This window comes from Alligator mississippiensis, chromosome 8, assembly GCF_030867095.1.
Source record: "Alligator mississippiensis isolate rAllMis1 chromosome 8, rAllMis1, whole genome shotgun sequence".
In the NCBI taxonomy this organism is placed as follows: domain Eukaryota; kingdom Metazoa; phylum Chordata; order Crocodylia; family Alligatoridae; genus Alligator; species Alligator mississippiensis.
The window spans coordinates 52,759,444-52,786,200 of record NC_081831.1 but is presented as its reverse complement, the minus strand read 5'-3'; the positions used below and the strand labels follow the sequence as shown (position 1 = coordinate 52,786,200).

Below are 26,757 nucleotides of genomic sequence, written 5' to 3'. Positions count from 1 at the left end.
ATCAGTGATGCCTTTGGAAAAATCCTCTATCAGTTGGAATGACAGAAGAACCAGTGCCAGTGTTCCAGCTCAAACAACCACCACCAGCATTGAATCCATGTTTACATGGTATTATCTCTGTTGGACATGCCATAAGGATACCCGTCAACTGGCTCCCTAAACAATCCGACCTTTTCAACTCACCAAAAGTTGCTGCACTGGAAGTGGTCAAAAGAAGAGGTTCAAGGACATCTTGAAAGCCAACTGAAAAAATGCACTATTAATGTCAATACCTAGGAGACTCAAGCACTAAATCACCCTCAGGGGCATCATGATGTAAAACAAGGCATTGATCATTTTGAGCAAAGTCGTCTCACTATGGAAGCAGATAAATAAGAGTGACAAAGGGAAAGAGCTGTGATCTGGCAGCATCAGAATCTACTCTCTCCTCCCAGAGGTATTTGCCATGTGTGCAGTCAAGCATGTGATAGATCTATACATGTGCCTGATGCATTCTGATTAGATTGCATGGCAGCACAGACCCAATTAATTGACTAATTAGAATGCTCTAGCATGCTGCAGTGTCTTGTGTATTCAGTGCCCCACATTTCAAAATGGCAGCAGCGGTGCTTTAACTAACACTCATTGAATTAGCATTAGTTAAAGTGTCCTTCACGCCATCTTGAAACGTGGAACACTGAATTCAAGATGCTGTGGTGTTTTAATTAGAGCAGATCCCAAGAGCTGGTCTAATTAAAATGCCCCCCTACTGCACCCTGGAGCATGTGCATAGGCACCCATGGATTTGTGGGTCAGCCTCCTTGATCATCTACAGACTCACCAGTGACATTCCTATTTACCAGAAGGCTATCATGCTTGTATGAGGAACTGCTCATAATAACATCTACTCCTTCTACTGTACCCTAGTATGGATTTCACTTCCTATTTTCAAGTTTTCTCTTGTTCTTTTCTTTCCAAGTCTTTCTTTCAACTCAACTCTCTTTCATTTTGATACCCTTTATTATTTTAATTGCCCCACTGTCCCAGTCGAAATCTTTCCAGACTGCTAAATACTTCCCAAGGCAGATAGGTGCCTAGATGCCTAGTACACTTACCTCAACACATGCTCCTTAAAATTCACACTTCCTTCCATCAGATTCACCCCACCAAACCCATTTGTCCAAAGTTGAGGCAAAACAGTGGACTCTTAAGGCACATCCTCATGAGCAGGAACATGCATTTCCCTGGGAACAAATAGCAGTGGCACATATTTGTGCCACTACTATTTGTCTCCAGGTATGCCCCTGCATGCATGCTCTGGTGCATGGCATTTGCCCCAAGTTGGGTAGGGGACACTGGGGCCAGCACCTGGTCTGGTCCCAGCAGCCTTACATGGAGACCTGGGGGCCTCCCAGGGCTGCAGCCGTGATCTGGGCACAGAGGACCTGGCTGGCACCCAGAGTGTCTCTGGCTGGCCAGGCTCCAGTTTCGGAGGGTGCATGCTGCAGCCATGTACATCAAGTTGCTTCCCCCGCCCACACAGGTTTTTTTAGATACTGGGATTTCATAGTATCTAATTTTGCTGCCATGCTGCAAATATGCAGTGCAACAAATGGATCCACATGCACCACACACATTTTGTGGCACCTCGAAAACTTTGAGACACCACAAACTACACATTGCTGCTCATGTAGACATGGCCTCAGGGTATAAATGAAGACTGCATATCTCCCAGGAGAAAACCTTTTGCTCCATGCTACAGACCTTCCAGTCCATTGTTCCACTTTAAGTACCTGGGACAATGTTGTGCTTCTGCATAAGCTTATAGCAGTTCATTCAAATTTCAGGGACAGACCCATTAGGCTTTGTGCTCTCCCCAGCCACTGAGCAGCAATGGAAAGGCTACTTGTGTAAAGGATTGCGCCACTCCTCTTTCAGCAGAGTCAAAACCCAGGACAAATCAGGGCTGCCTCAAATAAGCTGTCTATTTATAGCCCTATTAACATTTTAAATTTTAGTCTCTTTCTCCAAGTGACTTAGATATACCTCAGCCAAAAGTCCCCCTAAGTGCTTTTCCTGCCTCCTAGCTGAAATGACACCTAATATTTTGTGCCCTAATGTAACATATAGCACCATGTGGGAGACCTTTGGAGCATGTAAAGTTATTGTGAAATGTTAAATGAGCAAGAAAAAAACAAACAAACACAAAACCAAAAAACAACCAATCAGAAAATAAAACATAACTTTTAATAAAGAACTGTTTTCTGAAGTCAGTTAGTGTTTGATCTGAACAATTCTGCCACAATGAAGTAATGATTACTTGCAAATCAAGTATTTTGCTACATAAGACAGGTATAAAAACGAACTGGAGGTTTTTGGCACATTTCTATCTATAATGTATGATGAACTGTACTCCCTACATCTAATGCAGATTACATTTTTAAGGTAAGTCTCTGGAGTGTTAACTGTATTCTAGCTTTTAATGCATCAGTTTAATCTCTATGTAACCCCTTTTCCCACTAAACAGTAATAAACAGTGTTCAGGAGGGGATGGGGTTTTTAAAATGAGCTTGGCAGAGATTTCAAGGCACAGGTTGTTTAATATCAATGATAATTAATCTGAACAATTTATAGTGTTTTTACAAGGTTACTTCAGCTCTCACAAGAATGCCAATGGGTATCACTTATTCAAGGAGGCCTCCAACAAACAAGAGAGATCAGAAAGGAATAAGGGATTCATTAATAAATCTGTGTGTGTGTGTGTGTGTGTGTGTGTGTGTGTGTGTGTGTGTGTATATTACACACACTAGTATATAATTAGTAAAATAAGAAATCCTAGCACAAGGCACTGGGAACAAAATTTAGAACAAAAGAAAGGACAGGAATACTTTTTAGAACATGAAGAGTGTTGATCATTTTACCAAGCCAACAACAGGACAAAAATGTAAGCACCTTGTGTCCCCCCGTTTGGCCATTCACTCAGATCCCTGAAACCTAAGAATAGCTGCAAGTTGTTTACAAACACACTGTCCATAAAACTGTTTATCAGAGTGCTTTACAAGTAACATGCCATTGCATAATCTGCAGGGATCCTAGGTATAGATGCCCCCCCACCCATTACCTCTGCCACTCTTGGGCTGATTGGGACTGCAGGGCAGTGATCCAGGTGTAAAAGGAATAATGGGAGGTAGGGGTGGCAATTGGAGTGCCAGTGGAGTGACGCCCAAAGTAGCATAACTTTATAACACCTAGAGGGCACTCAACACTTGTTTAATGAGCATTAATGCGTGACTATTCAAGTTAAGTGATTTTAACATAATTAACTGCAATGTGTAATCTAACCGATACATCATCCCTTTATTTTAGCTCATGTTTCCAGTAGGAATTCTTACTGGAGACAAGTTCTTTTTTTAACCTGTTTCTGAGCTCTTCTAAAAACAGAAACACAAGTAATAAGGTAAATTAAAAATGCTGGGCCCCATTTTACTGCCCTTTCTCAGACTTCTACACTTCAGTGAGCCACTGATACAAATAAGGGCTGTCGGATTCTAACATTTATAAAACAAAGGAAAATATATTAAGAAAAAAAACCCCCCCAAGAACAAATAAAAGAAAAAAGAAGAAAATAAAACAGGATTTTTTTATTAAAAAAAAAAAACCACCTAGATTATAACCAGACCTGTGAAAATATATAATGCTAACCCTTAGCCCATTTATTAATTGAATAAATGTTTCATGCATCTTCAGGTTCAACTTAACACCAAATAATAATCCCAATAGTTTAACAGAATGTATTACATACTAAAGACAGTATTACAAAGGGAAAACAATCATTCAGTATCCTGCTTTTATTTTTTATTTGTATATCAGAACAATGCAATGGAATAGAATGGAATATGTTCAGAGCAGAAAGAACAGCAAGTATAAAAAAAAAATTCTGAATATGAGAAAAGGCCATTCAACCTAAAGAGAATTGGCCTTCATAATACATAGGATCCCTCAGGACAGCATCTAATTGCTTCCTGAATGACTGCAATGTCTTGTTCCAACATCTTTGCCCAATAGGCCATTCTAACCATATATTATAGTCTGAGTGAAAAGGGCTTGTCTTGTGTGTTCTGAAATTGTTTTTCTTTAACTTCAGTTTATGCCCTCAGCTTTATCATTGTCATTGAGCTTACAGTGTTAACTGGCATTGATTTTATAGATACCATTTAAGATTTAATAAACCTCAATCTGATTACTTTCCTACCATCTTTTTTTTTTTTTTTTTTTGCTACCCTGCCAGCTAACAGTTTGTGTTTTTTATTTTTCTCTAATCTCACCTAATACTTTGAATAACAACATAGATTGCTATAGTGTTGGGTCCTTCTGCCTTAAGTACTACAACGGCACTGTTGGAATAATACAGTGATATGAATATTTGGTTAGAAACTGATATAGATGTCAATTGTAGGACCTTAAGGCATTTGTGTTAAATCTCACAGCAGTGTGCATGCAGTTGTTCTTTCAAGATAAGATTTATACTTTGAATCTAACCTTATGCATGAATAAGTATGGTGAGAAAAAAAAAAATCAAAAACATCTGTGCACCTGAGGGACTGTCATTATTTGGCCAAACAGTAGACCTATATGATCACACCAGCCACAAACCATGCACTATTTAACAAAGAGTAACTAATGCACAAAGTTGTGTTGTGGGTGCAGATCACTGAGGCAGGATCAATTTTGACAAAGAGGGTTCTTTATTCTTCCTAGGAGAACACACACAGCCATCAGCCTCTTTCTCCCCGAGTTCTGTCCAACTCTGCCTCTCTCAAAGATATACAATCCTCATATGTCCCCTTCTAAGTAAAAGCACAACCCATTTTAACCAATAACAATATATACACAATAACTCGATTATTTTAATGAACTAACATTTTTCAATCAGTCTTTTTGGTACCCTTTTCAGTCTTACAGATCTGTGAGGCATTACATTAGCATCCACATTGTCTCATTTTGTCTGGGCTTGAATGTCCTCCATGTCTTTTTCCAGTTCAGACCATGTTTGTTCCTTGTCTTTGTGATATATGGAATGTACCTTTAAGGGACCTTAGGTGAAATGGTCTAGTTTTCCCCTGGATGCCCTGTGAGTGGGGTCTGTTGGTGGGTGGTTCTCCTTGCAAACTGAGTATGTGTTGCTGAATCCTGTTTTTCTAATAAAGATGAAGCTGTTTATCATCCCACAGGTCTCTGCTGAATACTGACTTGAGGACAGAACCCCAGGGGCATGGAGGTCTGAGTGAATACCCCATCCCTGGAATCCAAGGGCCTAGGGAAAACACCATATGGTGTCAGAAGAGACCTGTCTCTTGATAGAGTCACCAGCAGCCTTATTAAGGGGGTTACAGCTTTCACTTGGAACTAAAAAATAAATAAATAAAAAAAGTATAATTTCAAACCTCCAACAGCATTGTCCTTTACTGGAAATCTTGGGGAGAGTTGGAGGAGATGGGAACAGAAGTTTCGATTATACCTTGCAGTCAAAGACTGAGGATGAGGCAGAGGATTATAAAATTCCATTATGCTTCACTACATTGGGCCAAAGCCCTAGAAATTTACAACAACATGCAAGGGCTGTTTGCAGACCCTAATAACAAAACCCTTACAGAGGTGCTAGCAGCGTTTAAGAACTACTGTGAAAAAAAACCCTCTTTTTGAAAGGTATCAGTCTGGCAACTTAGATACAACAAGGCTGCAGGCATAGATGATTTTGTTACAGAGCTCAGAAACAGAGCACAGCATTGTGAATTTGGACCTACTGAGCATGTTATGTTGAGGGACAAAATTATCTTCAGCATAACTGATAACAAGCTCAAGAAAAGGCTTCTGGAAAACCACTCCCTCACCTTAGCACAGGCTGTGGATATCTGCAGGGGAAAGGTTTTCAGAAGAGCCCAGGCTCATGTTATGTCTGCAGAAGCAAACCTAGGTAGAGTTAAGCAAAAGTGAAACTGCCATAGCACTTTGCAAAAGGAAAACAAAACCCCAATGAAGTTTTCTCCACAAGAGGGACATCAAGCTGAAAAAGGCAAAGTTTGCAAAAGGTGTGGAAGCACACACAAGCCTAGACCCTGCCCAGCTTTCGGGAGAACTTGTTACAAATGCTCTGGAGTAAACCACTTTGCAAAAATGTGCAAATCAAAGGGAGAGGCTCCAAAGTCTGAAAAAGGAGTCAGCAACCTATATATGGGCACAATGTCAGCAAAGCAGCACTCACAGACCAGTTACATACTGGAGTGGAAGCAAACACTATTTCAGTAGATGTAACAAAGGCCATTCAAGGCAAAGTATGCAAGAGTCAAGCTCATGTTATATTGGTTGTTTTTGGCGGTGCACACATCAAACCAAAAGGTACAATCATTGCACATGACAAATCTGGTGCTAATAAATCTGATTTAAGTTTTTATATAACAGAAAATAGTGAACCACCAATACTTGGTAGGGTGTCATGCACTACCTTAGACCTTATCAAACGAGTCTATGGAATGACCCTGACAGTACCTACAACCAAGGCAGAACTTCTCAAACTATACCTGTACATTTTCAAAGGTTTGGGTCACTTTCCTGGTACCCACCACATGTATGTCAACCCAGTGGTACCACCAGTACCCTGAAATTTTGCACCTGACAAACAAGACAGCTGGCATGGTGGTAGCCAAAATGAAATCTGTGTTTGCTTGCTATGGCATACCCAAATAAATTGTTTGTGATCATGTGCCATTTGCAAGTCACACAATAAAACAATTTGCAATTGACAGGGGTATAACCATCACCCACTGTAGTCAGGGTTCTTGAGAATCCAATGGTCAGGCTAAACGCACAGTTCAGACCGCCAAATCAATGTTTAAGAAGATGTTGCAGGACGACTCAGATCTACACCTGGCTTTACTCAATCTCCATAACAAGCCCATTATGGGTCTTGAGTATGCTCCAGAGCACCTTCTGATGGGGAAACTTTTGTGCAGTACTCTCCGTGCTACAACAGCGGTGCTAACTCCTAGACTACCGTTGAATGTCTCAAACAAGTTTGCGTAACCTTCAAAGGTGCCAAAAGAAGCACTATGGCTGCATTCTTACCACCTCTACAAAAGGGGGAGAAGGGAAGGATACAAACAAGTACAGGTTGGATACCAGCATCCATTATGGCAAAAAGGGATGAACTGCATTTCTACATGGTAACCCCCCCCCCCCCCGTGGTAATATCTACAGAAGACACTTAAGAAAGGATTACTCATTAGTACCAGTAAAACATGTTGATGCACCTCAAGAGACAGCAGCAGAGCAAACGTCAGAAGTAAAACCAGACCACCAAGAGCAAGAGTTTCATTACATTTCAGAGAATCCTCCAGTACCCACAGAGACACCTGGTGACACCACACAAACTAGGAGTGGCTGTGTGGTGAAGTTACCTGTGAAGTACAAGGACTACATAATGGGAGAGCAGTAAAGGCTAGACCCCATCTGTAAGCCAAGTGCTAACAACCTCTGGCTCCTTGATCCTGAAGTGTTAAGTTAAAGTAGCTACTGATGAACATTTAACTATTTAAGAGGAAACTCCTCGAGTAAAGAAGGGACATGTGGTATACAGAATGTACCTTTAAGGGGCCTGTAGTAGAACAGTCCAGTTTTCCTCTAGATGCCCAGTGGGTGGGGTTTGGAGGTCTGAGTGAGTACTTCATCCCTGAAACCCAAGGGCCTAGGGTAAACACTATAGTGTTGTCCTTCCTTGATGAGCTGCAAGTGTTTCTATGTTGGTTATAGACATTTCCTTTACATGTCTCTGTAAGAGCTAGGAGCTACCTCCTAAGAGACAACTGTCTCCTGCATCTGTGTTTTACCATTGTGCACTCATACCTTATCTTGGGTTGACAAAGATTCTAGTTCTTCTGACCCTGTCATAATAAAGCTTTTGTTTGTATTTATTGTGGATCTTGTAAGCATATATGTCATTTACTTGATTTTTATTAGTGTTTACCAGATCAGGTAGTCTCGTTCTAAGTTGCCTGTTAAATAAGAGCCAACCTGATGAAAAATCTTGTTTCAAAGGAGATGCTCTATAATTTAGTAATGCCAGATAAAGATCTGTGCGAGACTGATCTGCTTTGTTTAGCAACCTTTTGGGGAGCAGACAGAAGTGAACAAGTTAAGAGGCTGTGATGTGGATGACTACACAGTCTGGTGGGTGGCGAATTGGCTAGAGGGTTACACCCAAAGAGTCGTGGTGGATGGGTCAGTCTCGACCTGGAAGGGTGTGGGCAGTGGGGTCCCGCAGGGCTCGGTCCTTGGACCGATAGTCTTTAATGTCTTCATCAGTGACTTGGACGAGGGAGTCAAATGTACTCTGTCCAAGTTTGCAGATGACACAAAGCTATGGGGAGAAGTGGACACGCCAGAGGGCAGGGAACAGCTGCAGGCAGACCTGGATAGGTTGGACAAGTGGGCAGAAAACAACAGGATGCAGTTCAACAAGGAGAAATGCAAAGTGCTGCACCTAGGGAGGAAAAATGTCCAGCACACCTACAGCCTAGGGAATGACCTGCTGGGTGGCATGGAAGTGGAAAGGGATCTTGGAGTCCTAGTGGACTCCAAGATGAACATGAGCCGGCAGTGTGACGAAGCCATCAGAAAAACCAATGGCACTTTATCGTGCATCAGCAGATGCATGACGAATAGGTCCAGAGAGGTGATACCTCCCCTCTATCGGGCGCTGGTCAGACCGCAGTTGGAGTACTGCGTGCAATTCTGGGCACCACACTTCAAGAAGGATGCGGATAAACTGGAGAGGGTCCAGAGAAGGGCCACTCATATGATCAAGGGCCTGCAGACCAAGCCCTACGAGGAGAGACTAGAGAAACTGGACCTTTTCAGCCTCCGCAAGAGAAGGTTGAGAGGCGACCTTGTGGCTGCCTTTAAGTTCATCACGGGGGCACAGAAGGGAATTGGTGAGTATTTATTCACCAAGGCGCCCCCGGGGGTTACAAGAAACAATGGCCACAAGCTAGCAGAGAGCAGATTTAGATTGGACATTAGGAAGAACTTCTTCACAGTTGGAGTGGCCAAGGTCTGGAACGGGCTCCCAAGGGAGGTGGTGCTCTCCCCTACCCTGGGGGTCTTCAAGAGGAGGTTAGATGAGTATCTAGCTGGGGTCATCTAGACCCAGCACTCTTTCCTGCTTATGCAGGGGGTCGGACTCGATGATCTATTGAGGTCCCTTCCGACCCTAACATCTATGAAACTATGTGACATTGATTGTACTTCTCCAATGACTTGCAGTATCTCAAGTATGTTGTCTACATCTCAGCTCTGGGCAGTAAAGTGGGGATTACATCTGCTCAGTACATCATGAGATGGGTTTTGGTTTCCAAAACCCAAGTTATTCTCATGGTCAATCACATAACTGCAATTGAAAGAATAGTCACTGTAATCTCAGAAGTGTACCAGCAAGCATTCTTTCTGGTTTTACCACAAGTGGCTTGTGATCTGTTTCAGGCTCCCAGTAATACCATTCTTCCATACAGAAAGAGATAGAACTTTTTACATCCATGCAGAGCTTTTTTTACATCCATGCAGTGTGTTGAACATGTACAAATGCCTATTTTTCTCTAAGGGAACCTACCAAAACCCAGCTGATGCATCTAATTTGGAGAAATATGTTACTGGTGCCATCTCTCCAAAGACTTCTTCCCTGGTGAGAATGGGAAAATGTTGCTTTTTCACAAACTTTTTAAGTACTTTGGGTTTAGGTAAAGGTGAAGGGTCCCATCTCCCCCCCCCCCCCCCCCCCTCACTGTTACTAGTCTGAATCCATTTGGTCAGTTCCTCTGCTTTCTAAATAACATCCTGAGTAACCAGTTTCTCCAATTCTGCTTTCAGGCTCTGTCTTAGGAAATATTGTTCTGGGAGCATAGATTTTAGGAGTGTAGGGTTCAGACAGCTCTATCTGATTTTTTTTTCAGCTTCCCAAGCACCTCAATTATATCCTGAAACTCATCTTCAATTTTGCTCCCCCCTCTACAGTACATATTCTCAGAATAAGACCTAGTGCCTGACAGGTCTTTAGCCCTAGTAAAAGTATACAATTTTCTAGCACAACCACAGACTGAATTTTTTCCCCATTATTTATTTATTTATTTTGTTAACCTTTAACTCCAGCTCACCTATTTCAACAATAGGAATCAGGTCCCCACTGAAAGCTCAGAGCCTTATCTGCTTACAGTGAATACTCATTTTATTTTGCAACCCCTGAAACAGACATTTAAAAAGCCCGAGGCAGAATTGATGTACATTATGCATTTTTTCTGTAAACAGCATAATTTAGTTTTGTAGCAAACAGAACATATATTTGCTGTTTGGTGGGTGGAGGTGGTGGTAGGGGCAAATCTCAGACTGGGTTCCACCATTTTTAAACCAGTCTGCATGTGCTAAACTTCTGTTCTGTTTGGGTATAGACCAGTTTCTGATCACGTATACTGGTAAAAATGTAATGTCTGTACCTGGCCTTCGTGACTGCTATAGTCTGAAATAGCCTGGTATAACATTGGCTTGTGTACCAGTGTCCAATTTAAAAGTCACAGGAGTTCCAATAATTTTCAGGATGATATTCCAGTCTTCTGATGAAGTTCTATCTTGCATTCTTAGACACATCTGTGTGCAATGTTGCAATTCAGCTCACTGTGCAGGGCTTGCAAGCTCTGTTCCATTCTATGCCTGCAGTCTTCTGCATACTCTAGAAATATGGTTCAGCATTTTGTACTGGCTGCAGCATTGTTCAAAAGCAAAACATTGTTGTGGTCTATGTTTGTTACCACAAACTTCCCGATTATTACCACAAGCTCTCCCTAATTACATTTTTCAGGCCTCCCCTTCCAATGTCTGTTTTGTATCTGTTCTTTTTCTGGGAGGGCATATTAGTTTTTCAGTCATTTCAGCACCTGGCTTTCCTTCCAATGACTTCATTTTGGTTTGGGAAATCTCTGCTGCTTTGCACATGCCAATTGCTTTTTCTAGCTTGAGATCAGGTTGTTCCAGCAGCCTTTTCCTGAACTGTATGTCTCTTATCCCTATTACTATCTTGTCACTAATCACTGAGTCTGTAAGTTCGCCTAAACTGCAGGATTGACTGGGCAGTCTGAGATCCTTCTCAAATTTCCCAAAGGGTTCTCCCTGTAACCTCATGTGGAATTGTTGTATTTCACAAGTCTATTTCTTTTTTGGCATGTAGTATTCTTTAAACTTGGAGCACTGCCTTGTAATGAGCCTGCTCTGCTTGTTTCAGTTGGAGACTGTTATATAGTATGTGCTGAGGCACGGGATATATGTTCAGAAAAAAGTGACCTTTTGGTCACATGGCCAGAGTTTCAGGTCTGCTGGAGCCCAAAGGTGCTTTATTTCTCTCTCTCTTCTTAAAACTCACTCTGTGCAATGCTTCCAGTTGTTTCCAACCACTCCTGGCACCATATTGTGCTATGGGTCCAGTTCACAGAGACAGGAGCCACTTTTATGGAGAGGACTTTTTATTCTTGCTAGCAGCACACCCATGCAGCCATCAGACTCTGTCTTCCCAGCTCTTTTATGTCCAACACTACCTCTCAAAGATATACAGTCCTCACACACTCTACAATGTAGTGCAGAGATACCTCACTCAGGTACTGGACGCAGTCTAGCTATGGCAACATACAGTTCTGTATAGGTCAGTTTATCCTGTCTTTCAGCATTCAGCCTGACATGCGATGTGGATGTATTCTCAAAGTCTTTGAAGTATTTAACTTCACAGTACACCTTTGTAGGTGTTGTTACCGTCATTTACAGAGTAAAGCGAGGCAGAGCACAGACACACTATGAAACATGTTCAAGATCACATAGGAAGTTTGAGAGTTCAAGAAATTGAGACTAATACAGACTTGATTTTTTGATTATTCATATATTATCTTCTCTAAGAAGAATCACCACTTGTCAATTAGTCTCATAACTTTAAGATATAAATACTGACAAAATTGCTACTAGATATGAAAATAGACACATGCTAGTTAAGAATGCATTTTTCCAGCTATGTTCTAAAGTATGACCCTTTTCTTTGGATGTGGTCCTAGTTACTTTACTAACTTAGGACTTAAATACACTAATATGCTTCATACAGCCTTATGTAGCACTTAGAAATTAAAGCTGGAACAGAACCTGGAAGCTAAATTACTGCAAATCATAACACAAACATGTTACACTGATGTTCCAGCAGAAAAATTAAACATAGACTTCTAGGTACTTTTTACTTCTCAAAATAGCTTACAATCAAGTTTCCTAAGATACTACCTCCATCCCAATGCCTTTGTTGAAATCAGTGGTATAAACAGGATGTGGTAGGGGCAGTCTATCCCTCCTGAAGGTTCCTCTTCTTTAGGTGCTGCTTCCCCACACCCCCACCCCAGGCAACTGCAGTTTTGCAGGAAACAAACAAACAAATCTCTGTTCCTTCCTTCAGCTGCACTCATAGCATACCTATGTTCTTCAGGACTAGGGCGCACATATGTCCTCGTATAGCCGGAAGCCACCAGAATTCTGTGGCCAGTTCCTGGCTGGTTGGTCAAAAGTCCTGGGCTGGAGTCTGGTGGGGAAGTGGAGTGCTATGGTGTGCCAGGCAGGTAGCCAGGCAGACACCACTGCTCCTGTGTGGAAGCAAGGATGTGCCATGTGCAGAGCAGGCAGTACATGCTCCAGTCCACTTGCCTTGCTCCTGCACAGGAGCAGCAGTGACTATATGGCAGACCATGCTGCTCTGCCTCCCTGCTGGACTCTGGCCCAGGACCTTTGACCAACTGGCTGGGCCTGGGCTATGGAATCCTGCCATGTCTCAGCCAAACTGGGATGTATGGTCGTCCTATTCAGGCCCCAAGTACAGTTTCTGTCTGAAAATGTCCATCTGTTGCTGGAAACTATCCACATGTAGTCTGTAAGCCTAGAAGCTCCTACCACTTTAGCTGCCTGATCTACATCATCTCCCCTCCCCTGGCTCACAGACTTTAGAATTCCAGTGGGAAAAGCACAAACTTCTCTAACTTAAAGAAACATCAACCAGGGCTTCCCTCAGTGTTCATATCTTTCAATCCTTGACAGGTTCAAATAGGTGACAAGTTATATAATAATTTCACATTTTTTATATTTTCTACATTACACTTACATGTATAGAAAATTCAGCTTCAGAATAGTGGAGGAATCATGCAAACTATACAAGAGAAAACAAAATCAGATGCACTCATCTCTGGGACTAAGAATTTTTCATAACATGTCAAGGAATGTTATCTATAAAGGTCAATAAAAGTAGACCTTAGACTATGTGAGGAAATGTTGCAACACATTTCAATACACCTGTGTATTTAAAATTCAGTTAGGTTTGTTACAGGAGTAGAAGAATGCTGTCTAATTTACTTAATGAGAACTATTCTATAACACCTATCTTCACCAGCTATCTGATCATTAAAAATTTCCATGGCAATTTTCAGAAGAGTAAGTGCAGTATTCTCAGTGCCCAGGTTCAATTCTAAATAGAACATTTTGCTTAGATTGTCCTTGTTTCTTTGAGATGCCATACACCACTTACTTTGAGTACGTTCTGCTTCCACTGACGAGATCCAACCACCCTACCTATAGGTGGGTGCATTATTTCTATATTTACAAGGAAATAGATTGTGTCCAAATCATTTTCCAGAGCTCTGCCACTGCAACTCTAGACAAATTACATCGTTGTTTTGTACCTTAAAACCCAGGAAAAATAAATCCTAATAAAAATGTAGACTAAAAAAAGTACTGAATTTAAGCCTAGCAGGGTTTCTGTGGGTTCTAAAATTGTGAAAGAACACTTAGCAACGTAATTAAATCCAAATTATCCAATTTCATGCCTATTAATACTACAAAGTTGAATTGTTTTTTAATCTCCTTTGAAGGGCTAGTTTGATATTCAAATTGTCAATATGGAAAAAATGTGGGTGTTTGGTTAGATATCAACTGGACTTCTGCCAAACAAGCAGACTTTACAGTCATCTAGTTATGATGAAGCTAGGGCTCTTAATACTCATCATTTTGTAAACAGCTTGCAAATGTGGAAGCATTCTTCATTTAATGGTACCTGATTTTTAAGGAACCCACATTAAAAATATTTATGATATTCATTCTTACAACTTTTCACTGGTTGTACAAAAAATTACCACAGGAACAAATTAGGCGGACTAAAAGGAACACACACTTTCTTTGCTCACAGAAACCATAAATTAAACCTATCAGTGTATATGTGGGGTATAGATGCTTTGAACTTTAGTTTAGTATATTGCGTAGGCAACCAGTTACCAGTCCAAAATCATTTCTACCTGTTCTGTAATCAGGAACTAGTGGAGTTCTTCTGTCTACAGAGAAGATAAATCTCCAGAGAACACCCTATCTGGTAATTGTCAAATCCTGCATTTTTTCAAAATGTGTAACATTAATCTGTGTTAGAAGTGTCAATTACAGATGAAAATGCTCCAAGTGCAAAATCCATCATCTAGGTAAACAAAATGTTATACATGATGGAGATTAACTTCTGTGCCTGTTTGACAAGACTTGCAGCTAAAGATGAAAGCAAAATGCCTTGTCAGAATACAGGACACAACTTTATTAAAGAATCTGACCAACTCAGCAAAAAAATCCCCCAAACCACTAAGATACTTCTAGCTGTGATAGGTTTTAAAAAAGCAAACACCTTTGCTTGAATGACTTGGCTTTGTACTCTTCATACTCAAGCACAAAAGTCTACTTCAAAATACATTATAAAAGTCCAGTGACTTCATATAGTAGTAGTAATAATAATTTCTCTTGTTGTTCATTTCCCTCTAATACAAAAAAAAGGTAAAGGTAATGTTTGGATAGGTCTATCTAAGGGATGAAAGGACAGTACAGACAGGAAAGACTAATGCCATGCCAAAGTGCTCAGATAAAAGGTGCTGAAGTTATAGGGCTACACAGAATAGAATGAGGCTCAATGAGATCAATTTGACACAAATAAACATTTTCACAGAAAATTCCAGTATGTTGAAACCAAGAGGCTTGGACATGCAGCTCAATTCTTTAAGTGTTTGTATTTCACTTCCAAGTCCATGGTTCAAATTCAGCAGTTCATTTATAACAAATATGGAGTACTTTACCAAGGACAAAAAGCTATTCATAGTTTGTATTTGTATGAAAAACTGGTTGGTTCCAAAGTAGTACTCCATGTGTAATGCAAAGGAATCTGGAAGCTAACACAACTAATCACAGAAATATTGTCCCAATGATGGAAGAAGCAGAATTCTTGACTTGACTTTGCATGGTGCTTGTGCTTGATGATTGCTCATAAGCTCAGCTGCTCAGTAGCAGAGTACTCCTGACTAGTCTTGTCTAAAAGAAAGTCAGTTATAATTACCATTTTCCCTTCCCCAAATAACTGTTTGTGACCATAGTGCCATATTTTTATTTTCTTGGGAGGAGGAACTTGAGCAGGCTTCTTCTATACGCCCTGATGTTTGGTTTTAGGAGTACAGCAGTCAATCCATTATTCAACCTGAGTTATAACCTTGCCCATGAAACTTTCAACATGTTGCATCACCCCACACACCCCAGGGTACAGTGAACAAAGTGACCAAACGTGGCTTTGAACTGTTTCCTCATAAAGCCTACTACTCTCTCTCTGTGTCCCTACTTTTGTGGAAAAGGCTAATGAGGTGATTGCAACAATTTTATACTTTTGGGGCAAGCAAGATAAGGACTTCTAGAATGGGCAAAGTCAAGCAGCAGCTGCATTGGATCCAAGTGCACTGGTATCAAGGTCAACTATCTTGAAAAACTAAACAAATAAAACATTTAATGCAAGTGGTGTTTGTATTCTTTATTGGGCTAGAAACTTCCTGTATGACTGGGCAGATATTTGTCTACTTCTTTAGGCTCTTAAATACAGTCTGGTCTCGAGCCAATAGGTTTTAACAATATCCACACATTAATCTACACATACTCTTACTTCAAAAGTTAAACAGATAAATAAGCTTTGAAGTGAAAAAAGAAAACGAACCCCCATCAGACCTTGAGTGAATGTGAATACAATGTACATGCTTTATACGCAAGTCCTAAGTGAAAATGTGAGGGTGAAGGTTGTACAATGCCATGAATCTTTCCAGTAAAGCATTAATATAGAAGCACCTAGCCTGATTCATTCTGAGAGCAGAGTGTTCAGCATTCTCCACATTGCATCTTTCTTACCTGCACTGGAGGGTTTAATGGTTTTACATGACCTATGTCTCAACAAAGCAGCAGCTTTGGAGAACATAAACAAGTGAAGATCTGCAGCATATTGTCTTGTACAAGATAGATTTCACAGAGTTTAACAAAATTACAGCACTGCAGAGACCAAGAGAATGCATTCAAATGTATTAAAGCTTGTGGTATATAAGCTGGATTTAAAATTCTCCTGTGATGAAACTGTGGCTATTTAGTGGATAACAGCTGCTCTAAATTAATCTGTATTGATTAGATTTCAGCTTCTATCACAAAAAAATTGCTTTTAATTTAGATCATCACCATAACATCTCAATTGAATCAACTGCAAGATGAAGATATCCACATGATGTCAACAAACATTACTGTTTTCCTAAAGCAAAGTGAAATGAGTAGGTCTCACAAAAGCTAATAAGTCATCTCTCTATCAACTTCTTTCTAACAGCTCTCAATATTTATTGGTCTATAGTTTCACATAAATGGTTCCTGTGTTCAGTTCCTGCATCTAATGGTATGTATCACTCGCTCCCCCTTGAACCTTTTCACCAACTGGAATATTCTTCCCCTCTTCAGTTTACGGTTTAATGTTAAAATCTGGGAAATTTGCATATGACCCAAGAAACCCAAAGCAAATACCAAGTGGAATACTTCCTTATAGGGGGTCCACAAAGGCTACCAAACCTCAAGGCAACATCAACCTTTGAAAATGGTGGATTCCCACTTTTCTGGAAGGAGCAGTTGCTCCTGCTGTGGTGACTGAAAATAAGAACTGCTTGCAGAAACGATCTACTACATGCAGACAGAGCAAAGCTCACAAGGGGTTCTTAAGTCTGCCTCTCTTTGCTATAGAATAATTTTAACCATTCCTATGGATCACATGAATTTTGGTTGGTTCCTCTGCTACTTCCTGCCATTCAAAGTTTGTCTAAGTGTTGAAAACTACCATATGTTCAAGTGCTTGCTACTATTCCTCCTCATGCTGTCATAACTACAAGCAATAACTTGTCAGATACTTCCTTTAACAACACATTTTAGTGATATTGTTCAGTCTGGATCTTGACTCTATGCAAGAGCTCTTGAATAAAGCACCCAATAAAAACTACACTTGAAGCAGATAAGTTTTATTTTTAAAGAATTAAACAAAGCCTGCTTTGTGATCCTTTTTGTAAAGATAAAGATCACGCTGTAAGGTAAAACAAAGTTGATTTTAGAATGACAAAAAAACACTAACGTTGCTTTTTGTATTCAAATATAGCTTATTTTCTCCCATAGGTGCATTAAAGAGACTTGGGTCATTTCCTATCAACCTCACTTCTATGTAATCCAATCAATTTAAATACAGCTGCTTGTGTTAATAAAAAGTGAACAGAATTTGCCTATTTATTTCATGAACACTTTATCTGGTTCAAGAGCAGGATGACTTTCCACTGCTGAACTCTTAAGATATTTTCTTGATGGACTATACTGTCCTATTTTTATAGTCTAATTCATATGCTTTTGTTTATACATAATATAACATTTTGAAATTAAAAATGTTGTTTATGCCTTTTTTGCATTTGGGTTTTCCTAATATTTTACTTTGCCTTCATTGTGAAGTGTGTTCCTGATGTGTAGTCTACATCCTAAAGTGCTCTTTCCATTTCGTATAAAATGAACAAAATAAATAAAATCATTGGAATTGCAGAACTCTCTCTTTATTGCTTTCTTCCTTGGTATTTTGTTATGTATAATTCTGTATATCTGACACCAAGCTGTAGTATATGGCTCTTTGAGGCTTTATTAATTGTCAGCTTCATTTCTCTTTTGCTTCTGTACCAAGCTTTTAAGTGAATTCTTATATTTCCTTCTTGATGAATCTAAAATTGTTTTCCAGGGGCATAACATCATGTCAGGCCCTTTTTTTTTTTTTCTTTTTTTTGAACTGTGTACAAGAATATAAATTCAACATGTCATTTTCCTACCATCTACAGCAATATACCTCTATCTACCTAAGAATGTGAGAGAACATGTAAATGACAATGTGTTAACTAAAAAACAAAATCTTTCAGTGTTTTATTGTGATAATGCATTATATTTTACCATTCAAATTTACCTGGAAGTCAAACACTCTATGTATGCTTTGTATAAATCTTTATAGTGCAGGACTGACTTAAAATATGTGGTTGAAATCTATCCCTCTACTAAAACAAACAGTTCAATGAGGCTAACTTCTGGCAGTCAAAAAGCCTAAGGCTGAATCAATTCAATCTTTGCAGGTTAGTCTAAGCTGCATAGATTGAACCAATAAGCAAGTGGACAGACATTCACTTTTGATTCTGGAAATGCAGCCACATGTCTGCAGTGGCCCAGATGTGCAAGAACATGCCTCCCTGCTTGGCTTGAGCAGACATCATGGGCCAAGGCTAGCCTGCCCACCATGTGAGGGGGGCTTGCAGGGGAGGTGCAAAGCATCCTGGGATGCTGGGGGACTGAGTTAACTTGAATCTGGAGGGCATCTGGGACAGAAGTTCAGTAAATCAATTTAACCTAAATCAGTTCAGTCTAATACTACAACCATCCAGGTTTATCTGAAACCAGTTTGGCCATTTTGAAAGCATTTTATGTGCACTGAACTTCTGTTGTGGTACAGATGCGTAACTAGTTTCTGATCACTTATACCAGTTTAAGTGTAATTTATGTCCCTAGCCTGGGCTACCTGTATAAGGCAAGATGACTTGGAATGAAATTCTGGCTCCTTGAAGTTAAATAGCAATTTACTTTCATGGAGCCAAGATTTCTCCTCCAAAATCTGATGCACATAGATTAAAGAAAGGTATGAAAATGCTACACAAAACTTTTATTAAATGACTGGTATTTAAAGAACAGGCTGGTAGAAAATTCCACATATGAAAGTTTTAGTATGCACACAAATGGATGGAAAATTCAAATTACTTAATGTTAGGTGCTGGGTGCATTTTTCTGCCAGTATAACTGTCTGCCTAAATGCAGGGGCTAACAGACTCATTCAGTTTAGTCTCCCACAGTTCTTCTAACCATTGGAGTATTAGTGAAAAGCACCTGACATAACAGATTACTTGGATTTCTTTCTTTTCCTTTTTTTTCTCATCATTTGTAACTTCTAAACCTAAGATTCCCCAGCTCACCACAACATTTCATTTTAAGAGAAAGTCCAGTTCCAGCCAGGGAACACAGCAAAGTACGTTTTAAAAATAATGCAATTTTTTAGATGGAAAAGGAATATAATATTAGTCGAGAAAATGATTAGGATATTTAGCTTCTGTCTCTTTCTGCAGTCATATTAGAATCATAGAAAATTGGGGCCAGAAGAGACCTTGGGAGGTCATCTAGGCCAACCCCCTGTTCAAAGCAGGATCATCCCCATCTATATTATCCCAGTCAAGGTTTCTTCCAGCCTGGTCTTAAAAGCCTCATGTTGTTGATATGGCTCCTTTTGTGAGTTCCATTAGTTCTTTTTCTTACAGGCAGGTTGTACTTTTTCATCCTTTCAGTCAAGTCTTGTTCTGTCCCCAGTCCTCTTCTTTTTTTTTAAATCTATTTTTGTAAAAATGTTCCTCCTTTAAAACCTGATTTTTAGTTCCAATTAAAGATTTATTTTACACCATAAGATATGGAAACCTTTTGACAGAAAGAAAAGATAGAATCCCTGAATCTTAAATTAAGTTGTTAAGATTCCAATCCTGAAATATTTAAGCTTGTAAGTAGTCTCTCAGTATGGTCTGTATATATTATACTTGTATGTGTGCTCCTCTCATGTTCCTCAAGACACATTAATATGTAAAGTAATGTGAAATAAGGACCAGATACAGAAATGGGGTTTAGGTGCGCGAGTTCTCACTGAAGCCAAAGAGAGTTTATGTGCCTAAATAGAAATGAAGAAACATTTTTGGCTCTGCTCCTCAAGCAGTAAATAGAATAATCTCAGGCCTAATCCTAATCTAGTTTTACATCATAGGCACACATAGGGGCTACTTTTCAAAATATTAAAATTAGGCTTTTACCTAATAGAGAACAATAACCCCTGTATGTATTCAATGCATCCAATAATTATTATTAGTTATATTATAAGGGAAACCATAAGGATATTTTATGATCCTTCTTAGCTTTTTTTTTTTTTTTGTAATATTATTTCTTCTTTTCTTTTCAGATGAGCCCTCTTTCCAACATTTATGATATGTTAAAAATACACTAACATAAAAAGATAGGCTACTTTCAATAATGAGGTAAGATCATTTCAACATAAATAACTACCTTAAGCAAATATATCTACTTTTAATTGCCCAATTTTAAGGGTCTATGTATCAGTTAATGGATGGACATACCTTACAGAATCACCTGTCGTTTTTCTGTTAGCAGCATTTTGCCAAGTTAACAACCTGGAAGCACAGAGATAGCATACCCATTAGCAATTGTACATGAAATGTTTTTATAGTATGCACAGTACCAGTTTGCATCTCCAGGGCTATTGTATTTTGTCTTCTGATTCAATTTGTCCACTTGATCTTTTATAGACTTAAACATACACAGATAATTTGCCTGTTACATCAACTACTGTTACTGGTACTTCTGAATTGAAAGATGATCCTGCAAACACTTAAACATGATTTGTCCCCCTCAGTCTTATCTCTAATGTATTATGTCTGCATTAAATTTGTCTCTCCTTCCTATTGTGATGCTAGGTTTATTTGCAATGTTTCAATTACTCAATCAAGTGTGCAAACAATAATTATAGATTATGATCTGCTTTTTATCACCTTTATTTCATGGTAATTTTATTAACCTCAATGGAGTTAGTTTTCTGAAAGCAAAATCAGGACTTGGTTATTTAATTCATGTCAGTAGTATTGCCTATGTTTTCAGGATATTCAGCTGTTACTCCTTTGCACAGCCACATTGTTGAAATATTCTCTTATCAAAAAAAAATATAAGAGTATTGCAGTTGCTTGCAGTTGAATATAATTGTTAAGCTTTTAGAATGGTAAAAAATGAGTTTTTGAAGAGCCATTGATTTTTTTCGCCATTAGCTTCAATGGAGCTAAGACTTATTTTGAGTTTGAAAAATCAAATGATGTAATCAATAAATCTTTTATCAACTTGATTAAAGGAGCTAGGATTTCACCCAGATCTTCAGAACAGTTTTCATTCAGTTTTTTTTCCTCAGGAGCATTTCTCTTTTACCTCCAGGCCTGAACTAGTTTTACTACACACTCTCCCATCAGGCAGAGGGTGGCAAAATATTAAAGGGACAGTTATACTGCAAGAACATAATTTTATCATTCCTTCTCTTATTTTTCCCCTTGTTGTGTCCCCACTTGCCATTTGCTGCTGCTTCATGAGTCCCCCTTTAAGAAATTCTGGCACATTGTTGTCTTTTCCCTGATATGTTCTCTGTTTGTCTGTTTCCTAGGTTTCTCTTTATTACTTTATAAAGAGAGTTCTATTGGCCTCCAAAGAGCATGAAGGAATATTTTGTGCAGAATTCACATTCTTCCTACATAAATTCTTAAGCAGGTCTTCTTAATTATTCATGGCTAGGGATTTACTTAAAGTGCACAGAAGGCAAGTAAAAATCATGGACCATTTGCAGTGCCTGATGTCATTTTCAGTCTTTTAAAGGCGAACCCCCCCACCACTGATTGGCTGAGGGGCCCCAGTGGCCCCACCCCTCACCACAGATTGGCTGAGAGGGCTTGCTTTCACATGGACCCACCCCTCACTGCTGATTGGAAGAGAGAGGCAGGACTGCACAAAAGGCAGCCCTCTTGGCCAATCAGTGCTGGAGGGAAAAGGGACAGCTTCCACCTTGGCTGCTCCACCCCTCTCTGGTGGGCTGTGAAGTCAGGTTGCAGTGGCCATTAGCTCCCACTGAGAAGGCAGCATTTTCTTTTTAGTAATATTTTCTTTCCCAGGGATTCCATGCAGAATCACAGGGAAGGCCAGTTTTTGCGGTAATCACAGAAGCCACCAGTTTTGGCTATTTCCACAAAAAAAGCATGAAATGATAAATTGAGTAGTTCCCTACTCATGGGGAATTAATTTTCCTATAAGTAGTTAGGGTGCCCTCAGTTGGTGCTGTGAGTATCTCCCTGCTTCCTGGGACAGGCCCTGACTCTCCTGCCATGACTTGATGGAACTATAACTGAAAGGAAGGGTTCAGTGGTATTCTTGCCCCTGGCCCATATACAGTAATACTCATTGGCTCATTGCAGTTGATCCTGGGGCTCTACCTCTCCTACACCCTGTCCAATGACCAACTGTGAGGGCCATCATGTCACTGCACCAACTCCTGGCTCCAACCATTCATAGCCTTGTACTGGGTCTCAGGCTCATCGGCCTCTGCTTGAAGTGCAGGATTGTGGTTGCAGCCTGCCCCTCACTCCTAATCCTTGGCCCCACTCCATCCCTATGCTGGGCCTGTATCTGTGGTGTCCCCCACTGGCTTGGGAATGGCTATGCCTAGCATAGGCCTTAGGGGTGAGGACTGATCCTAAGCCACTTCCCATGGAGCTTGGGGTCAAGGAGCCTTGTTAGGCTCCCTAGGACTACCCTTGCTTACCCCTGGTGGGACAGCATCATGGTGGGGGGGGTGGGCTACTCTGCTGGGTTGCACCCCAGCAAGCTTTGCATCTTGTCTTCTACCTTCCCCCCTGCACCCAACTTATGCCAGGATTTTTAAATCTCCCATGGTGGTGGCCACAGCTGATGTTATCAACTGGCCGCCATCTAGCTTGATTGACAGCCACTTGAAAAGCTGGTGTAGTGCTGGCTTATGAGGCTCCCTACCAGTCTCCCTCCTGGGTAAGTTTCCTGCATTGCCAGGATCCCTGGGCCTTCCTCCAGGAGCATCAGCGTCTGTCCCTGGTGCTTCCGACCCTGATGGTGGCCCCAGCCCCCACAGTAGTACTTGATGTGTATGAGTATTTTGATTATTCTTTTTACTTGAGCTGTACTAAGAATGTTATCAGTCCAAAGCATGACTCCTAATTAAGCTTAATTCATAGTATTTCTTTCTGAAAAATGCAATGTCTAATTCCACATTCCTGATAAGTACCCAACACAGCCTCCCTTCCTACTTCCATATGCCAGCACTCTCTCTCTTTCAGCCACTCTGCTTTTTCACAGGGGCTGTATTGACTCCACACAAATGGACAGGTGGGTGGGGTACCAGTTGACTGGCCTGGTTTTGCTACAAACAGGAGTCAGAAATTCCAGGTACATGTTTGCCATTCAAGCTTTATATTCAGTCACCCCTTAAATAATTTCTTGGCTCCACTGATCTTACTGGTTAACTACAAGCTAAAGGCCATTCAGTCTCTCCTCCTGCTGATCCAAGGTTTTTGCAGGTGTAGAAACGTGTCTCTTGCAGACTTTTGTTGCCAGTTTCAAATTCTCTGCTCCTCTGTGAGGCACAAAATGCATTTAAATGAACCTGATTTTTGACTGCAGCAGGGAGTACTCTGTTCTTCTCATCATCCTCCCTCCATATTCTGGGATCCAAAGAAGATATTTGTCTATGGTTTAACCATAAAATTGAAAAGAATGGGTACCCCAAACAAGCATCATACAGCTTGTATTTCAAGTCACAGATCCAGGCCTGAAACAGATACCTTTTTTTGTTTTTGGCTGAATAGCTATTTTGACCTCAGGATCTCACAAGTAAGACAGGGTAGCTTAAGCTCAGGCTGAGCCATTACAGTCAGCCCTTAGTTACATGGTTTTTTGTCATCCCTGTCTTTTCTTTCATTTGGTTACTTAATTGAATTTCACTCTAAATGACCTCTAGTTTAAAGATACTTTTTCAAAAGATCATTTCACCTTGCTAGTTCAACTCAACTGCTTCCCTGTAGCTCCTCCACATAAATTCATGGATGGCTGTGTTCAGTGGAACTTCTGAAGACAGATACCTGGGCTTCCTTGGCTTTCTTGACATATCACAACCTGACTTCTAGTTAGTCTGTGCCATTAGTTGCTACATTGGGCTTAATAAGCCTGCCAACTGAGAAAGGGGGAAAGCTATTACCACCATTGAACTGACTGGTAGAAGAGTAAAAGACAAGTTATTTGCTTTCCCAGACATCAATATATTTTGTAAAGCTACAAAACTGAGAGTATTACATAGTCATTTTTTTTAAAGAAACCCCTTTCTAACAAGCTCAACTCATTACATTGAACGAGAAAATCCAAGTGTGCTTACTGAAAATGTGTATTTGTTTTAGGGTCACCTAATAATTCATTGTCACAATTATAGACTTTTTGTTAGCATAAAAAACTTTATTTATCGACATGAATATCTTATTGGTATAGCTTCTGTCAATTCCTAAGTTATATTTCACATTGTAAACAGCTACTAAGAAATTGTCAAATTCTTTATTATTCTATAGTAATTTACTATTTCATAGTAAATTATTTTTAGTCCTGGGTTTTAAGTTATAAATGTTCAATGGCTATTTCAAGTTTAATAATTTATACATAAAATCCTTGTGATTTAAAGGTCCCAGTCTGGGGATGTAACTTAAAATCATCATGAACATGTGTGACATTAAGTCTGTGTCAGCTACCTGAGAGACTATGTAAGTCTAAATGATTCAGAACTGGAAAATACCCAGTTGGTTCCCCCAGCAAGTGATGACCAGTAGTTATAAAATCCCTAGCTAATTGCTCTTGCCAAAGATATAAGAACTGTTATACTGTTGAGGAAAAAAGCAAAACCTAGTTAAAAGTGATAGTCAAACACTGGTACTGTGATTACTCATCACAAGGTTCTCTTTCACTGAAAAACTCAAGTTTTTAATAGTAGAAAAATATTAAGAGTAAATTCTGAAAACAGGCTGAACTATTAATTATATAGTCATTCTTTATCAGAACATGCATTTAATCCAAAAAATTGGGGGAAAAGCAATAACTTTCAGACAAATAACTCATAAATGACACTAATGAGCAGTGGGAGATGGAGCGGAAAGGCTTTAAATGTGTCCCATTATTTAGTAGGATAATTAAGAACACAGCTCTAGCATGGCATTTTATTACAGAAATAGATAAGATCTGATCTTATTGCAAGCAGGTGTTGCAATGAAGCAAAGCAAGGTAGTTTTTATGAGGTTCTTCTGGTCCAGAGAAGATTGCAAATTTATCTTATTCCACCTGAAGCAACTTAAAACTACATGTACAGACTTTGTGATTTAAGGGGTCAGTAATGCACAATTTATAGCACCACTCATATTTAGGTTGATTTAAGTGATTCAGAAGGCATGAAGAAACAAGAAGAAAATACTCCCTTTACCACACCCAACTTGGAGCTCTAGAACATTTGATTTAAGATGCTTCCCCCATCAAGTGAAGCTTATAGTACACAAATGACATTATTGCTAAATGAAAATGTAAACTTTGAGCTAAATTATGCTTTATAAATTAGGCCTTTAGTTGCTTTGAAGGTTTAATCCTCCATAAACAGTAGTAGTACACTTTAGAACAAAATTGTCATAGTTTTATACTTTAGTTGAGTTGTTTAACCTTTTTTCTCCTCTAAATTTGTTTTGAATGGAGGTGCAGACCCCTTTGAATTGTAGGTGTGGGTGCTCACGTACTTTTGATTGCAGAACCTCTTGTCCACGGACCCCAGGCTGAAAATCACTGTGTTAGTCATTAGCATTTAACAGCAGCTGTTGTGAATGATAGATCAGGCTGTACAATGGTAAATGAAAGATCCTACATTAACCGGAATCACTCTATACTTGTATTTGTGCAACTAAAAGCGAATCCTGGCCAAAAAATTGCTAGTTATAGATTGCAAGATATGTAAAGGTAACAATATAGATAAGATAAATATAATGCTTGATAATTATACAGTAACCTAGTGTTCTTTTTTCCAGCAAAGAAATGTTAGAATCTGTGGGAGGGGGTGAGTGGAGGGCAAATAATTGCAATTGAGTTTGTTTATTACAGTTTTCAATAAAAAGGATTAGCAGATTTTCAGGTGAAAATAAAAGTACCACTTAAAGCAGAACTATATAAATCCACAGACAGAAAACATGTTGCTGCTTTAAAAAAAAAAAAAAAGTAATAATTCCTTTCTTTCATATACATGATGCATAAGATAAAGTTATCCATGGAAATCAGTCACTGAATATGTTGGCTCAGTACTAACAAGTATATACACATAGTGAGACTGTAAAGGCTTAAGGCATAACAGACCATTTGAGATTGTGACAGCTAGTGGGATGCTAACTGCAACACTACAGACTTTAAAAAAGTGGCTAATACAATAAAACAAATCTATTTAAAGAAAAAAATGGGGGAAAGCAATTTAAGTTTATTCCTACATGAATGAGAATCATTTAAGTAAAAGAAATATGATAAATCCTTAAAAAGCAAGTTAGAGATGTACATAGAGGGCTAAACTAGTAGGTGGCCATAAGGACGATCAGGAAAACTAGTAGGTAACATAAG

The 26,757-nt window shown here is 39.5% G+C and overlaps 1 long non-coding RNA gene across 1 annotated transcript in view; it reads right to left on the bottom strand.

The window, feature by feature from the left end:
- The window catches only part of LOC132252223 (uncharacterized), a 71,241-nt gene that overhangs the window by 9,196 nt on the left and 35,288 nt on the right, over nucleotides 1-26,757 (bottom strand). Inside the window, exon 2 of the long non-coding RNA XR_009464121.1 lies at nucleotides 20,634-20,687. This is a non-coding gene — a long non-coding RNA (uncharacterized LOC132252223). The remainder of the gene's footprint in view (nucleotides 1-20,633; nucleotides 20,688-26,757) is intronic.